The 17,381-nt window shown below is 39.5% G+C and overlaps 1 non-coding gene across 1 annotated transcript; it reads left to right on the top strand.

Moving 5' to 3' along the window:
• Positions 1 to 13,474: 13,474 nt before the first annotated feature.
• Positions 13,475 to 13,579, top strand: LOC111722453. The gene has a single exon (XR_002771248.1). It is a non-coding gene; the product is annotated as a U6 spliceosomal RNA (small nuclear RNA).
• The last annotated feature ends 3,802 nt before the right edge of the window (positions 13,580 to 17,381 follow it).

Here is a 17,381-nt window from a genome sequence, read left to right as displayed (position 1 = left end):
TAACTTTTCTATGAGGATGTTATTACTTTCTCTCCCCGGTAAAAGAAGCTTGGCATAATCAATGCTCAACAGCTGAATTTTCTCCCAGGGTTGGTGCCATTTTGAAGATCAGGGTTGGCGTATATAGATGGCCAATGGGAAAGCACCAGATCAGACTAGTGATCTTAGTCCGTGTTTTTCATCTCAGGTAAAGCCTATCTTCTTGCCTTAATGTAATTGTACCCATTGACCAAGCAAGGGGGTTCCTGGGGAAAGAGGGCAAGAATCACCCACAGGACAGGTCATGGTAGCATCTTTATTAATGAGAGACTCCTGTGCAGCAGAGATCTTTGGTGACTCTTTATCTTCAACTTTATGCCAGAAATCCTTGGTCTCCAAGGGGCATTTGTATTCTTAGCCTGTGTTTTTTTTTTTTTTTTTTTTTGAGTTTTTTATTATTTCTCATCCCTTTTCCTATCTTAAGAATTTCTTAAATTTCATTTTTCTCTATTACAGAGTCCCACTCACTCTGTCACCCTGGATAGAATGCCGTGGCATCATAGTTCATAGCAACCTCAAACTCCTGGGCTCAAGGGAGCCTCCTACCTCACCCTCCTGAGTAGCTGGGACTATAGGCATCCACCACAATGCCTGGTTAGTGTTTTTATTTTATTTTTATTTATTTATTTATTTATTTTGAGACAGTCTCACTATGTTGCCCTCGGTAGAATGTCATGGTGTCACAGCTCACAGCAACCTCAAACTCCTGTGCTCAAGCGATTATCTAGCCTCAACCTTCCAAGTAGCTGGGATGACAGGCACCTGCCACAACACCTGGCTTTTCTTTTTGTTGCAGTTGTCATTGTTGTTTAGCAGGCCTAGGCTGGGTTTGAACCCGCCAGCCTCAGTGTATGTGGCTGGCACTGTAACCACTGGGCTACAGGCACTGAGCCAGTTTTTTTTTATTTTTTAATAGAGACAGGGTCTCACTCTTGCTCAGGCTTGGCTTTAACTCATGACCTCAGGCAATCCACTTGCCTCAGCCTTCCAGAGTGCTAGGATTATAGATGTGATCCACCATGCCTGTCTTAAGAGGCACACCCACTTGCGTTTTCACTCATCTGCCTGATTGCCACGTCTCTAAAACTGTTCTTTCTAAGTCCCTATCTCAGCAACCCATCAATCACTGCACAGGAATCAGAATAGATTTGTATTTCAGCCTTCTCTCCCCTAACATGAAGTAGATGGGTAAACCGGAGTGAGCTTGTCATGAAGAAGTTGTCCATGTCCAGTTAGTGCCATGTCCAATGTCGGCACATTCATACTCTGGCTGTGCTGTTCCTCCTCTGTTAACTGACTGTAGGGAGTCTCCGTGAGGCCACAGATATGAGTTAGGGGAGAGGTGGCAGACCAGTAGGGTCGGGTAACGAGGATTTGGTGCTAATACTTAATAGAATTTATCTGTGCTTCCTGACCTACTTGGGCCAGGCTTTGTGCTTGCTCTTTCCATTTAACAACAAAATGCCACTGCACACATCCAATTTCATGATTCAGTAGACCAGATAACACACAGTTGATGGTAAGCAATTATTACTTGGTGTCCCACGCTCAGATATCCAGTCTGTACCGGAGCACAATAGCAAGCCAGGAATTGCTATGTCAATGAAGATGTGTTGTGAGCAGAACAGAGCATGGCTTTACTAAAAACCCTAGAAGTCTGCACTGATTCTCCTAATGGTATATCTGTGTCTGACAAAGACATTCCCAGCACCACTGGGTGAGTCAAAAGGCCCAAATAGCAGAGTGGTTGGTGTTGCAGCCTGAACCAACCACAGAGCCCTTTATTTTTTCATGCCCCATTCAACATTGGCATCCTGACAGCTAGACACCAAAGGGGTTGCAGCAACATGCTCAAATGTGGTAATATGTTATCTCCAACCTCCAAAGGGCTAAGCAGATGTTGCACCTCTTTCCTCCCTGTTGTGGTAGCACCTGAACTAATGTGAGGTTCATCCCCTGTCGTCTGCTGTGCAGTATTTTAGTAACCTCATTTTTTAGCCATACCCTGCTCACCAGGCCCAATTAATATGTGGTAATGTAACAGACCAGTGTGCAGAATATTTTTCATTTTAACACCAGAGGCAGCCTCTGCTCTTTTCCACAATTCTCTGTGGGCCACAAGGTTCACCTTTCTTGATTTCCTCAATATGCTCCCTGGATTCTAGCTGTGTTTGGCCAACAGGAGACACTGGCTAGAGATGGGGGGAGTTTGAGGTCAGGGTTTTATTCCTCTGGCTCCCTCCCATGGGTGACAGCAGGTTGGCTATCCCCATTTCCTGGGGCACCTGGAAAGACCTTTCTGATGGTTCTCTCTTATAGGCACACACAGCTGTTCTCTCTGGGTTTTCATAACGTCCCAGCTCTTATCCATTCAGATCAATTAGTTGGCTACGGCTGTGACCACAACTGAGTGGCTTGAACAGCAGAAATTTATTTTCACATTTCTAGAAGTAGAATTCAAAAATGAAAGTGTTGTAACATTGGTTCCTTTTATTTGAGGCACTGTAGGACAGTCTGTTCCATGCTTGTAGCTTCTTGTCCTTGCCAGCAATCCTTGGCATTCCTCGGCCTATGGATTCATCACTCCAATCTCAACCTTCATGTCCGGTCTATGAAAATTAGGTCAACTTAAGAAGGTGGTCAATGTAGGGAAGTGGTAAGTATTGAGGTTCTACTGTACTTAACCCATGACAATGTCTTAGGAGGTAATGAGTTTGTGTTTCACCTCTCTTCACTGTTGTAAATAGTCCTTTAGTCAATCTACCCCAATTTGACTGTGCCATCTATTCCTGGTTAGAACGCTAATCAACCAGGGCTAGTAAGATGATTAAGGTCTCTCTGGACTACATTATATCAGAATGTGGGAGCCAAACTAATTAACTCAAGTCACAAGTCAAACTACCTCCTTCTGTTGTTTATTCAGAACAACAGGCCCCTGCATACCAAGGACCTTATCATACCTAGGTGTTACAGCCCACATCCTGACCCGCTCCCCTTTGTCCCACTGGCCACTTTGTACACTCAGCCCACATCCTGACCCCCTCCCCTTTTTGCACTCGCCACTCTACTCTGCACTCGCCCCACTTGCGACCCTCTCCCCTTTTTGCACTCGCCACTCTACTCTGCACATGCCCCACTTTTGACCTTTATCCTTCCTTCACATTCACTCACCTTAGACAAAGAAGACTTGTCCCTGAGCCAATCAACCCTGAACACGACCACCCTGTACCTGTCAGTTTAAGACAGACATGGTTTACCTACCAATAAGGGGATGGGATGGGATGGTCTAATGGGAGGGAAGAGGGAGAGGTAGAAAGGGACTTTCTGAATAGTCTGTAAGGGCTGTTCCTGCTTTTTCTTAAAGGGCAGCCCAGGCTCTGAGCTTGAATAAATAAAATTCCTCGTGCCTTTGCAGCGATGTTCAGACTCTCAGAGTGGAGCTTAAATTAAGTGTGAGGGTTAATAAGAAAGCATTAAAGTTTCCATAGATCTGGAGTAGGATCACACTCCCTGCCACATAAAGCCCAACTATTTTTTACTATTTTCACTGACAGAAATTGAAGAGCCTTTTCTAGGTCTATATCACAATGTTATTTGTGCCAGCCCAGAAACCACATGTAGAACCTTAACTGTAATTGGTATCATCTCCTGAGTAAGTTTATAAGACTTTATATAGTCATATTCTAAGACATCTGGCTTTTGCTAACAAAGGAGCTATTAAATAGCCCCAGTCTCTATAGTAAGCTACACAGATATGTGGTACTGCTTTTGGTTTATAATTTTGGCTGGGTAGGAGAATGAGAGTGGGGGTGTGAGAAGGCTCTATTTAGCTCTTTCTACTAAATAGCACTTTCTCCATGGATCGGGGAATGAATATGGGGATTCTGCCAGATATTAAGTATATTTATTCCCATTATATATTCTGTGAGTGAGGATATGACCATAGGATCAGTTTTCTTTCATCAGATCCAGTCAAGACTCCACCCATCACTTGATGTCCATATTCCTCCTTCAGATTAGAGGCCACAGCAGTATTTGGGGGCTCTGAAGACAAGCCTCTTAATATCTAGAACCCTCAGAGTTTCCAAGTACTTCCCTTTCCCTATTTCTCTGTTACTTTGATAAATGGCTGCAGGATGTTCTGGGCTTGGTTGGGGAGGGAGCAGGGTGTGGTGGGGGGAGTCCTTGTTTACACCTGCTGCAGGCAATGTCTCAAAGGGACAGGACTTTCCTCTCAATCAGGGAGTTCCATACTGTGAACCCAGCACGTATTTAAATATATGAACTGGGTATTTGTTTGTCTGCTTTTGAAACATGAAGGCTATTGTTTAGCTGTGCATTAAGAATCATGTGGATTACTAAAAGTAAAAATTTTCCCTTTGTGCTATGGTCTTTCAAAAATTCATATGTTGAAACCTAACCTCCAATGTAATGGTACTACGAAGTGAGGCCCTGGCTGGATACAATGGCTCACACCTGTAATCCCAGAACACTGGGAGGGCTGAGGCAGGAGAATTACTTGAGGTTAAGAGTTCCAAAGTCAGCCTGGGCAATAAAACAAGACTCCAACTCTACCAAAACAAAACATATATATATATATATCTATCTCCTGGGTGTGATGGTGTGATGGTACATATGAGCTGTGACTGCACCGCTACACTCCAATCTGAGCAACAGAGTGAAAGTGTTCTTGGAGCCTCTGATCGGAGACGCAGGGAAAAGGAACTGCAAACGAGATGATTGATTTGAAGGGAGGTCGAGACTCACTCAGGTCAGTGACCAGGCCTGACTTTACTGATTATCTTATATACTTTTAAACATTTAATAAGAATTTAACACAGATACAAAGAAGTGAAGTAACATTAGGAAGTTACCATTAAGATTACAATTCAGTGTGAAGGCTGAGGAACACATATACAATTGATTTTGTTTAGAGTAAAAACATAAAGGAGACTGACTGTCTGTTCTTGCTGGCCCAAACTGAAACTAGAGATTATAAAGTTAATGAAGGAAGAAGACAGAGAACAGAACCCAATGCTTGAGGACACGTGTTTGAGCTTCCAGCTGCGACAGGGCCTGATTCTCCTTGATCTCTTCTTTAAGAGGCTTTCTGCATATTTCTGCATATCTGCGTATCTATAGGCAAGTGCAGAAGCTTGATCTTTGAAGAAACCTTTCTCAGAATCAATCTCCTGGGGGAGCACATTGAAGCAAACTGCCAGGTCTGAGCATGGGGTACTTATCTCTACAACAGAGTGAAAACCTGTTTCTAAAAGAAAAAAAAGGAGGGGATCTTTAGGAGTTTATTCGCTTATGAATGGGATTAGTGAAATTAGCATCCTTCCTAAACAGACTTAACAGAATATGTTTGCCCCTTTTGCCATGCAAAGATGCAGCAAGAAGGCACCATCTTTGAAACGAAGAGCAAGCCCTTGCCAGACACCAAATCTGCTGCCCCCTTGATTCTGAACTTCCACACCACCTGCAGAACTATGAGCAATGAATTTCTGCTTCTACAGCTCAGACTTAGGAGTTTTATTATAGGAGCAGACATGGATTCAGACAACTCACTGGGAATATCATGACATATCTTACTGTTCAAGCATTCATCTGAAAGTGACATGAGTTAAAGTATATGTAAACATTTATTTGTTTAAACAATGACTTGTATCCCCTTACTCCATGCCGGGAAATATTCTAAACTCAGGAATTAGCTCTAAGCTAATACAAATATTAACTCATTTAATTTTCACTACAATTGTACAAGGTAGATTCTATTATGTGCATGTTATAATTAAGGACACTGAGGAACAAGGAGGATAAGTGACTTGCCCTAAATCACCGATTTCTCTCATACTATGTTTCCTCAAATGTGCAAACATCTCTCATATGAATTTATATCATAGAAACCAAATTATTTTAATATAGAATTGGCTGATTGGGTCAATGTAGCTGCCATTATAAGTAAAAATAAAACTATTTAGTAAATACTAAGTGTTACTAATACATACCATTTTGTTAGCTACTGTGCTAGATATTTTATATCCATTATGTCTAATTTCACAACAATGCTTAATATGAGTAATATCATCCCTATTTAGAAGTGAGGAAATTGGGTCTCAGAATGTTATAGCTATTAAACCTGATGTCTTTCAGTTCTTGACTGTTCAAGAGGATTAAACTCAGTTCCTGGCATGAAGTACCTGTGTACCTGAGCCACTGAGAGAAAAGTCAGGAACACTGTGATAGTTTAGAGCACTCCCTCTGGGACATGATGGCCAACCCTAAGTACATTAAGGTCCAACAATGAACCCAAGAATACCTCTACTGATTCAAGGCTCAAATCTACTTACTCCTTGACTCCAATCAACTCACAGAACTGCATCACAGAAAAGTCCTTTGTTAAATATTAAAAGATAATACAATATTTCCTATGTTAAAGCCAAAAGGCCTTGTGTTTTGAAGTCAGAAGACCTGGGCTGGAATCTGATTCTGTTTCTCAAAAGATACAGGAATCTAAGGAACCTCACCTTGAGGGTTCAGCTTCCTCCTCCATGAATGAGATTCTTGCTGTTACCTCATGGGGTTGTTTCAATAGTCAAATCAGGCTGCATGTGTGGTGGCTCATACCTATAATCCCAGCATGCTGAGCGGCTGGGGCAGGAGGATCATTTGAGGTCAGGAGTTTGAAACCTGAGCAGGAGCTAGACTCTGTCTTTACTAAAAATAGAAAAATCAGCAAGGCATGGGGGTGGGCACCTGTAGTCCCAGCTACTCAGGATGCTAAGGCAGGAGAATTGCTTGAGTCTGGGAAGTGGAACTATGATGACACCACTATACTTCAGCCTGGGCGATGGAACATGATGCTAACTTAGAGAAAAAGAAAAGAGTCAAATAAAATGAGATATATGTAAAATTATGTTGCAGGTAAATATAAATTTAGGATAACAAACATCTTTCTGTCCAAAAGCTATTTATTATATCAGATAGATTCAAAATGTATATTTTGCTTCAAAACATGAAAATGCTCACCCACATTCTTTGTTTTGTGACTGACACTAAACTTTAATTTAGTTGACTATTAATTTTTTTTTTTTTTGAGACAGAATCTCACTCTGGTGCCCTGGGTAGAGTGCCATGGTATCATCATGCTCACAGCAACCTCAAACTCATAGGCTCAAGTGAACCTACTGCCTCAGCCTGCTGAGTAGCTGGGACTACAGGTGCCTGCCATGACACCCGGCTAATTTTTCTGTTTTTAGTAGAGACTGGATCTTGCTCCTGCTCTGTCTGATCTTGAACTTTTGAGCTCAAGCAACCTACTCATCTTGACCTCCCAGAGTGCTATGATTACAGGCATGAGCTGACTACTAGTTGAAATTGGCTATTTTGTGTGTTATTTCACTACCCATACTCCCAGCATTGACCTCAGTGTCACCTTACTCTATTCTGCATACTTTCTTTGCCTTATACAGTGACACCTAATTCTATCCCAAGTCTCTGGCCCTTTTTTCATTGCTCTGAATACACATTTTCCCACATTTTATACCTCTGAAATTATCATGTGTCTTAATGGGCTTCCTATAATTGCTATCAGCCAGGCTACAGGCAAGATACAGTAGATGCCACCTGCACACATCCAAAGGGCCACTAGGACTGGCACGGGCAGTGTGAGTGACATGGAAACAAAACTGGAGATAAAAGAGTGGACTCTCTCTCTCTTTCTTTCTTTTTACTGATAAAACACACATGATATTTATCATTTTAATCATTCCTAAGTGTAAAATTAAGTTCCATTACATTTATTAATTCACAAGGTATTCACCACTATCTATACCTAAACTTTTCCATCATCCTTAACACAAACTCTACCCATTAACCAGTAATTGCCTCCTCCTCTTCTCCCAGCCCCTGATAACCATTCTTCCACTTTCTGTGTCTATGGATTTGCATAAGCTAGCCTGGCCACCTCATGTAAATGGAATCATGTGATATTTTTCCATCTATGTCTGACCTTTTTTACTTAACATAATTTTTTCAAGGGCCACCCACACTGCAGCATGTAGCAAATTGCATTCTTTTTTTATGGCTGAACAATAGTCCATTATATACGCTACCACACAGGACTTATCCATTCATCCGTCAGTGAGCATGTAGGTGCTTCCGTCTCTTGGCTATTGTGCATGAAGCTGCTATAAGCATTGGTATAAACATCCGATTGAGTCTCTGCTTTCAGTTCTTTTGAATATACAGGTTGACCATAAAGTAACCAAGAGTAGACTTTCTGGGTCATACAGTAGTTCCACATCTAATTTTTTGAAAAACTGACAAACTGTTTTCCACAGAGGCTTCATTTGATGCAATCTTTTATAACCCCTGCTAACCAGCAGGTCATAGATGTGAGCCAAAGTGTCATGAAGAAGGGAGGGAGTGTTGGCAAAGCAGATGTAGTGTTTGACATTCCCAATATCAAATTAAGGTGGTTCCATTTGATCGCAAAGCTGCCTTGGAGTCTACATCCAATGAGGCTTAAAGTTCTTTCAGGGACTCCTTTAACAAACATCATAATGCCACTGGGCAGCAGTCCCTAAACTTTTGGCACTAGGAATCAGTTTCATGGAAGACATTTTTTTCCCCATGGAAGGGGAGTTGAGGGGTAAAGAGAATGAGGATGGGACAGGAGGCAGAGCTCAGGCGGTGACACAGATAGCTAAGGTGGGGACACAGCTGTAAATACAGATGAAGCTTAACTTGTTCATCTGCCTCTTGCCTCCTGCTTTGTGGCCTGGTCCTAACAGGCCACTGACTAGAATCTTTTTGGAATTAGGGACCAGTTTCATGGAAGATAATTTCTCCATGGACAGGATTAGGGGAGTATAGAGGGGTGGGAGGAGGGGTGGGGAGATAGCAAGAGACAGGAGGCCAAGCTTAGGCAGCAAAGTTGTGCTGCTGGTTCCTAATAGGCCATAGACTGGGCAGGGTTCACAGCCTGGGGTTGGGGACTGCAGCTCGCCCTAGGGGATAATGATTGTGCAGAAAAACAAGGATATGGATGATTGAATTAAAGGATATGATACAAAAAATATGGTATCTGGGGCTGAAGAAGTTTTAGGAATACATTAGCCAAAATAAGACAGCATTAAATTGGCTAACATTATATCTGTTACAAAATACAAAAATCTCCTTTGCTGGGAAAGAGCTTCTATGTGGTATAAAAAGTAAAATGAACCTAAGTAGCTACATCTACAGACCATGTATTATGTAGAATTTATACTACAAAGAGCCCTCTAACCAACTGCTCCCCCATTCTCTCCAAGCAGGATGATAGCCATGGAATAATCACTGAGAAAGTTTTACTTGCTGGAAGGCATTTTCTGTGTTACAGTTTTAATTTGATATCAGATTAAGAATATGAAAAATTCCAATTTGTGTTTTTTTCATAGATAAATGTTAACACAATTATTATGTCACATGTGAGTTATTTATATGGATCATCATATTTGAGGAATAAGTGTTTTGATGCAAAGATTTTAAAAGGAGTGAGGCAAGCAGGCATCTGTAATTTGTTTGTTCAGTGGTGGCCTTTAGTACACTACCCAGTGTTGTAAATATCCAAAGACCAACTCCAGCATGTGTTTACTTAGCCTTGCACTTTGAGTTAGTTCTAGAGATCTATTATACAAATTAACTTTCATCTGATTAGCCAGGTTCAAGAAATACTTCAAAACATAATGTGCTTGAAATTGTCCTATTAAAAAAGTAGTGATTTCATCATTTGAATGTTTCTGCGATGCATTTTTATACAACTACGTTCATGTACTTTTAAGAAGCTTACATACAGTGTATGTAATCCAAGAAATAAGACAGTGAAATACTATTTCTAATACATCAGATGAGAATGGGTTAAAGGGAAGATCAATGTGATAGATGAGAAAAGCATTAGGAAACCAGTACTCACACAGCTGGCAGGACCTTTCCAGATGGTTTGGCAATCTGTATTCAAATGGTCTGAAAAAAAAGTACAGGCAATTTAACCTGGAGATTATCCTGAGCAAATAATCAAACAAGAGTACAAAGGTCTATTACATACAAGAATGCTTATGGGGGAGGGGGTGGCAAACTCAGAGATTTCCCACTAAATATTTACAAAGTAAGGCCAGAAGTTTCTGTTATGGGATACTCCTAACTAACATGATAAGCAGGAGAGGAGGCAGCCTCCAGCTCAGGATTGCTGACAAACCTGGAGAGGAATAGGACTGGGCCCAAAGAGAACAGGCAAAGTGCAGCACCCCTGTGGAGGCAGAAGCTCAGGCACAGTATTGAGGCCTTCAGTGGTTGTCTGGCTTGAAGCAGTATAATGAGAGAAGCGTCCTCTGATCTGGGAATGCAGGTGTCACACACCTGGGGCCTCCAGAGAACACTTAGGAGGGGCAAGGGGATCTTCAAAAGATTGATAATTCAGACTCACTTTGAATCTACAAATCGAGCAAATTTAAATAAGGCATTGTGTGTGGCTAAGCTTCCCAGAAGTTAAGGCATATAAATAAATATATCACATTACAGTTTCTTAAGTGTGTTTGACTGCCTAAATATGCTTAAGAAAGGGAGATCTGGAGCTATTGGAATTGCATGCATACTATAAGCTTTTAAATACAAATTGTCAATAACAGGTATAACATGTTTGCCTTCAACTATTTCATTGAATAAACATATCAAGTAACTATTATGTGCCAGAAACTATTCTAGGGTCCTAGGGTCATGGATGTTTGAGTCTACTGTTCTGTTTTGAAGCCTAATGATTAAAGTATATTAAATTACTTTCCATTTTATACTGATCACATTATCCAGTTTTGAAATTTTAAAGAAAAAATTGAACAGAAATATCAACAATTAGAAATTCCAGATACTGCTACTGAGCAATATTACTTCTGAAAAATATGTAAATGGAATGTCACTTATTCAGGTTTTGAAAAGAGTTTACTTTCCCTGCAGACATTTGAATCACATGTCCTGAATTTTAGAAAATATTCTAAAATGCAAATTTACTATGTAAGTAATTGACACTTTGCTAACTGAAAAGTGATCAGAACTGAAGAAAGTTGGTACCAACACTATCTAAAGGCAAAAAAAAAAAAAAAGAAGTGAGGAGAAAATAAGATTATGAATATGTGATTATGATTCCATATTATGATTTTTGCATGTTACTCTAATATCTACCTTTAGGAGATCAATGTGATACATTGAAGCTTTTCTTTTTTATTTAGGAAAATACTTGTTTAGGCTGTCAAACACACTTAAAGTACTGCAATGTGATATATTTATTTATATGCCTTAACTTCTGGGAAGCTTAAAACCACACACAGTGCCTTATTTAAATTTGCTCATTTCATGTCTTTTGTTTTTTTAAATGCCTAGGTTTTCTATAGATAACTGTACTTTATTTGTTCTTTTTACAACTTCTAATTGTCTAGATTTGCTTTGTGGTCCAATCCCTGCGTGCCTCCTTAGGCAGCATGGAAAAGACTATTGGTGCCACCTCTCTCTGTGTTTTCCTCCCTGGACATGTGGTTAAACTGCATTTCCCAGGGCACCCACCTCACTTGGGTGGGACATATGACTGAGTTATGGCCAGTGGAATTTTAGCAGATGTGATGTGGATGTCAATAGTCAATCAGGGATGGATGTGGATGGCTCACACCACCATCTTGGGAGGCTAAGATGGGGGGATCAACTGAGACCAGGAGTTTGAGACCAGTTTGAGCACAAGTGAGATCCCATCTCTAAAATAACAGAAAAATAAGCTGGGTGTTATGATACTTGCCTGTAGTCTTACCTACTTGGGAGACTGAGGCAGGATGATTACTGAAACCCATGTTTGAGATTGCAGTAAGCTATGATGATGCCACTAGCCTGGGGGATAAACTAAGACCTTGACTTAAAAAAGCACACCTAATGTGCATGATGCAATGGTACATTTCAAAACTATTAAGAAATGAGTGTAATTGTGATGGATGTGTTACTTGGTTCAATGTAAACATTTCACATTGTATGTCGAAGCAGTACCCTGAACCCCATAAATGCATCAATGTACAAAGTTACGATTTAATAAAAAATAATAAAAAAGTAAAATATTTGATTTATGCCCTAATATATGATCAATGTAGGGGGATGATCCATGGGCTGATGAGAAGAATGTGTTCTCAGTTTTATTAGGATGAAACATTCTGTATATATGTGTTAAGCCCATTTGTTCTATGTTTAAGTCCATTCCTTCTTTGTTCGGTTTCTGCTTGGAGGATCTGTCCTTTAGTGGAGGATCTTTCCACTAAAGAATGTTGAAATCTTTAGCTATTATGAAGTTAGAGTTGGAAGATACCATATTTTTCAGATCATTTAGGGTTCATTTAGTATATCTAGAAGCATTTAGATTGGGTGCATAAATATTAATGATTGCATCTCTCCATGTCTTATGCTGTCCATCATTGCCTTTCCTTATTTTTGTGGTATAAATCCAACTGTATCTGCAAACAAGATTGCAATCTTGGATTTTTTCTAATTTCCATTTGCCTGGAGTATTGTTTCCATCTGTTTACAAAGAATCTTATTGTATCCCTAGAAATTAGATGTATTTCATGGAGACGCAAATACTAGGTTTCAGTTTTTTTTATTCAGTCAGCCAGCCTGAATAGCTAACTTGCCTCTTTAGTGGGAAATTCAAGTCATTCATGTTTATCGAGAGAATTGATAGGCATTGTGGAGATTTGTTTGTCTTGTTTTATGGAGGTCCACTGCTTAGTTTTATCCCTTGAACTATTGTGGAACCTAGGCTTTGTTCTTTAATTCCTGGGTTTGTTCTTTAATTTGTGCTTTAATTTTCTGACAAGAACACTTAAGAAAAAAGGCATGGGTGGGATATTTCATAAAATAATAGAGGTCATCTACAACAAACCCACAGCCACTGAATGTAGTGAAACTGAGAGTATTTCCACTTAGGACTGGAACCAGACAGATTGCCTACTATAGCCACTGATATTCAACATAGTAGTAGAAGTCCTAGCCAATGCAATCAGGCAAGAGAAGGAGATCAAGGTATTCAAACAGGGGCAGAGGAAGTCAAATTCTCACTCTTTGTAAATGACATGATCTTATACCTGTAAAACCCTGAGGACTCAACTACAAAGCTCTTAGAAGTAGTTGAGAAACATTACAGAACATCTCAGAATACAAAATCAATGTCCACAAACCAGTAGCTTTCATATATGCCAATAACTATTAAGCTGAGAATAAAATTATTAACATAATACCCTTCACAGTAGCTCAAAAGAAAATGAAATCCCTGGGAATTTATCTAGAAAATTGTGTGAAGGATCTCTATAAAGAGAGCTAGGAAACCCTAAGAAAAGAAATAGCAGGACATTAACAAATGGAAGCATGCATTTGGTTTGGCATAATATATACTAAAATTAGAACAGTATAGAGAGGATTAGCATGCCCCCTCTGCAAGGATGGCATGCAAATTCGTGGAGCATTCCATACTTTTTATGGATGATAAAGACAGTAAAAGGAATGGACAAAAAATGGAAAGAGATCTAAAAGTCAGACAAGAGATAGGTAGATAGAGAGGATATTGTGGAACTTAAGGAAATGAAGGAGACAATCAGCGGAAAGTATCAAAAATAGATTAGACAATGGAGAAGAAAAAACCTCAGGGCTAGAGGATAAAATTTTCAAGTTAACCCAGGTAATCAAAAAGGTACAAAAGAAGAGAGAGAAGGCAGAACATTTGCTTGGAGAACTACGAGACTCCATGACAAATTGAAACATGCAAATACTAGGGATCCGTTGAGGGAAAGAAGATTGTCCCAAAGGAATGGAAACCCTACTGGAGACTATCATAAATGAAAACTTCCAGTTTTACTAAAGAACCCAATACACTTCTTTCAGATCCCTCAAACCCTGGGTCATCTCAACTCAAACAGAGCGTCTCAGACACATTGTAATGAATCTGCTCAAAGTCAAGATGAAAGGAAAAATTATGCAAGCAGTCAGGAATGAGCACCAACTGACCTACAAAGGCAGAGCCATTAGGATGACAACAGACTTCTCAGCTGAAACCTTCCAAATCAGAAGGGAATGGTCATCCACCTTCAACATTCTTAAACAAAACAATTTTTAGCCCAAAATTCTATATCTTGCTAAACTAAGCTTCAAAATTGATGAAGAAATCAAATCTTTTGTGGATATACAAATATTGAGGAAAATTTCCACAAGACCAGCTCTACAAGAAATACGTAGACTTGTCCTCAACATGGACCATCACAATGGATCACCAGAAAAGTAAACACCCAGAAGCTAAAGGTCAAAACATAGGTTCCACAATGGCACAAAGGGTAAAACTACACAATGGACTTTCACAAAATAAGATGAATACAACTCCACCACAATATAAATTCTCTTAATAAATGTCAATGGACTGAATTCACCATGGAGAGGCACAGGCTGGCTGATTGGATGAAAAAGCCCAAGCCATCCATACGCTGTCTCCAGGAAACAGACTTAGCCTTGAAGGACAAATCAAGACTCAGAGTTGAGGGATGGAAAACAGTATTTCCAGCAAATGGAAATCAGAAGAAAGGAGGGGTTGCAATCTTTATGAAGCAGAATGCAAAGTTATTTTTCTTAAACTGCAGCCTAAAAAGTCTAATAATATGAATATATTCATATTGAATCAGAACTTAGCAAGCTTATAAAAAGTATGTTCTTGAGAAGTTGGTGTGAGGTAAAATTTTTAAAGCATCTTCCTTTTCAGTTGAGTTGATATAATTTCAGAGATGCTGAATTTCTTTTCTAAATTAGCTTCAGTTGACAGCACTAGCCTATCACCTGGCTTTAATGTCTTTGATTTTCTGCTATGTGCTTTTTCGTATGTCCTTAATGACTTAATGCACCAAAGGCACTAAAAGGAATTATACATAAGTCTCTTTGATAAGGGGGAAATGTTTTTGTAGTATAAATAATCTAGTTTTATATGTTTTTACTATACTGCTTTTATAGTTTATATGTTTTATAAATTTGAATTACTTTGTAATTAATAGACTGTCCCTATATTAAATATCAACTAGTAGAACTCTTCATTATCCCTGGCAAGGGTATTACCAAAGGATAGTAAATTTAAGAGTAATTATTGACCTATTGGTCCATAATTTAATACTGATTTCATATTTAAATTATTAACAAGTAGATTTTTTTCTTATTGGAATAAAGGTAGGCTGCGCCTTTACTTGGAAAGCACTACAGATGGAAGTATCAGATGCTGTAGTTGTAATCTTAGGCCTTGCCGCCTGTGTCTCCTGTCCCCAAGTTTATAAATAGGCAAACTTATGGAAAATAATTTGTCATTTTCTTCCTCTCTTCCCTTTTCTCCCTACCCCCATGCCACAGAGAGATGTGCATCATTTTATACAATTGCAATTTAAAAGAATTAGGTTGAATTTGGCTAAGTTGTAATGTTTCAGAAAGGTAGTGGAGCATGCCTTTTATTTTAGCAATATTTTGTTGTATCTTTTCTCCATACTGCCCAGAAATGATTTCAGAGCACTTTACTGTTGTTATTTTAGGTTTCATTTTGTTACTAATCCTTACAACATTCCTATAAGGAGATAGAGGGTATATGGTATTGTCGCTGTTTTTGTAGGTGGGGAAACATGATGCACAGATCTGTTGACTTTCCTAACTTGATGTAGTCAGGACCAGAGCAAAGAATCACCTGGCTCCTAAGGCCCATGTTCTATCTTGATTTGACTCTGCTTCATAGAGCAGAGGAAACAGGCGAAGAATCATGTAAGTCGTTGTTTTTTTTTCCCCCTGAAGAACTTTACAGACTATGGAATTAGCTTGGATTTCTTTACTATTTAATAACTTTCAGACTCCAAGACATTAGGTGGTCATTAAGTAATGTTCAAAAACTAAAGTCTTTAAGATGGTTAAATTTCTTTTTTTTTTTTTTTTGAGACAGAGCCTCAAGCTGTCCCCCTGGGCAGAGTGCCGTGGCATTACAGCTCACAGCAACCTCCAACTCCTGGGCTCAAGCGAGTCTCCTGCCTCCGCCTCCCAAGTAGCTGGGACCACAGGCGCCCGCCACAACGCCCGGCCATTTTTTGGTTGCAGCCGTCATTGTTGTTTGGCGAGTCCGGGCTGGGGATTCGAACCCGCCACCTTAGGTGTACGTGGCTGGCGCCTTAGCTGGTTGAGCCACAGGCGCCGAGCCAAGATGGTTAAATTTCTTAAAGGTATATTTTAAAACTCAAGGGCTGGTTATATAGAATTTATTTTAATGTAAATAATGGTTATCACTGTATGTGAATTAAAAGTATTTAATTAAACATCTTTTCTGAGACAGTGCTTGTGGCTCAGTGAGTAGGGCACTGGCCCCATATACCGAGGGTGGCAGGTTCAAACCCAACCTGGCCAAACGGCCAAAAAAAAAAAAAAAAAAATAGCTGGGCATTGTGGCAGGCACCTGTGGTCCCAGCTACTGGGGAGGCTGAGGCAAGAGAATCACATAAGCCTGGGAGTTGGAGGTTGCTGTGAGCTGTGACACCACAGCACTCTACTGAGGGTACTAAAGTGAGACTCTGTCTTTAAAAAATAAATAAATAAATAAAGTATTGTTGTGTCAGTCTAATTAGATACCCACATCCTTCTCATCATCACTTATAACTCATTTCCAAGTCTCCTGAAGACAGGGAGATGTACTAAGTGCTGTCAGGTAACCTTCTGCAACCCTATTCCTCATCCCCAGCTCTTTGATTTCTTGGAGTTTCCTTTGATTATCTTAGTTTTTTAATTGTTGTGTCTCCATGTTACCAGAAAGTGTGTGAATCACAGTTATTACTAAGTTGTTTTCAACAGCAAAACTGAAAGGTGAGCAGGTTGTAGAGACTTGCCCTATGTCCATGTTGATAGAGGATCCTTAAGTGATCCACTGTAGGTATCCCCTTGGTTCTCATGAAGCATGCTCCAGTACAAAGTTATTTTCTTATATGGACTGAGAATAATTAAATCAATTGGAAAACTTTTTTAAAATCCAGCTTGATGTAAATTGCACATCCTAAAGTGATCAAGGAGATCAATATGTTCCATTTAAATATAGGAAACAATTATATTTGTAAGACTCTGATTTTTTCTACTTACAAATTGAGACATGCTCACTTTATGCATTTTACAGAATTTAAAAAGTATACTAGCATAAAATTCATTCATAATTCATCATTGAAGAACTATATAATTTCAGATGTTTTTTCTTTGCTCATGTGTATACATTTGTATTTCTTTTTTTTTTT

Source organism: Otolemur garnettii, unplaced genomic scaffold, assembly GCF_000181295.1.
Source record: "Otolemur garnettii isolate 467f Iridium unplaced genomic scaffold, OtoGar3 scaffold00255, whole genome shotgun sequence".
Classification (NCBI taxonomy): domain Eukaryota; kingdom Metazoa; phylum Chordata; class Mammalia; order Primates; family Galagidae; genus Otolemur; species Otolemur garnettii.
Note: the sequence above shows the minus strand (reverse complement) of the source record. Positions and strands in the feature narration are given on the sequence as shown.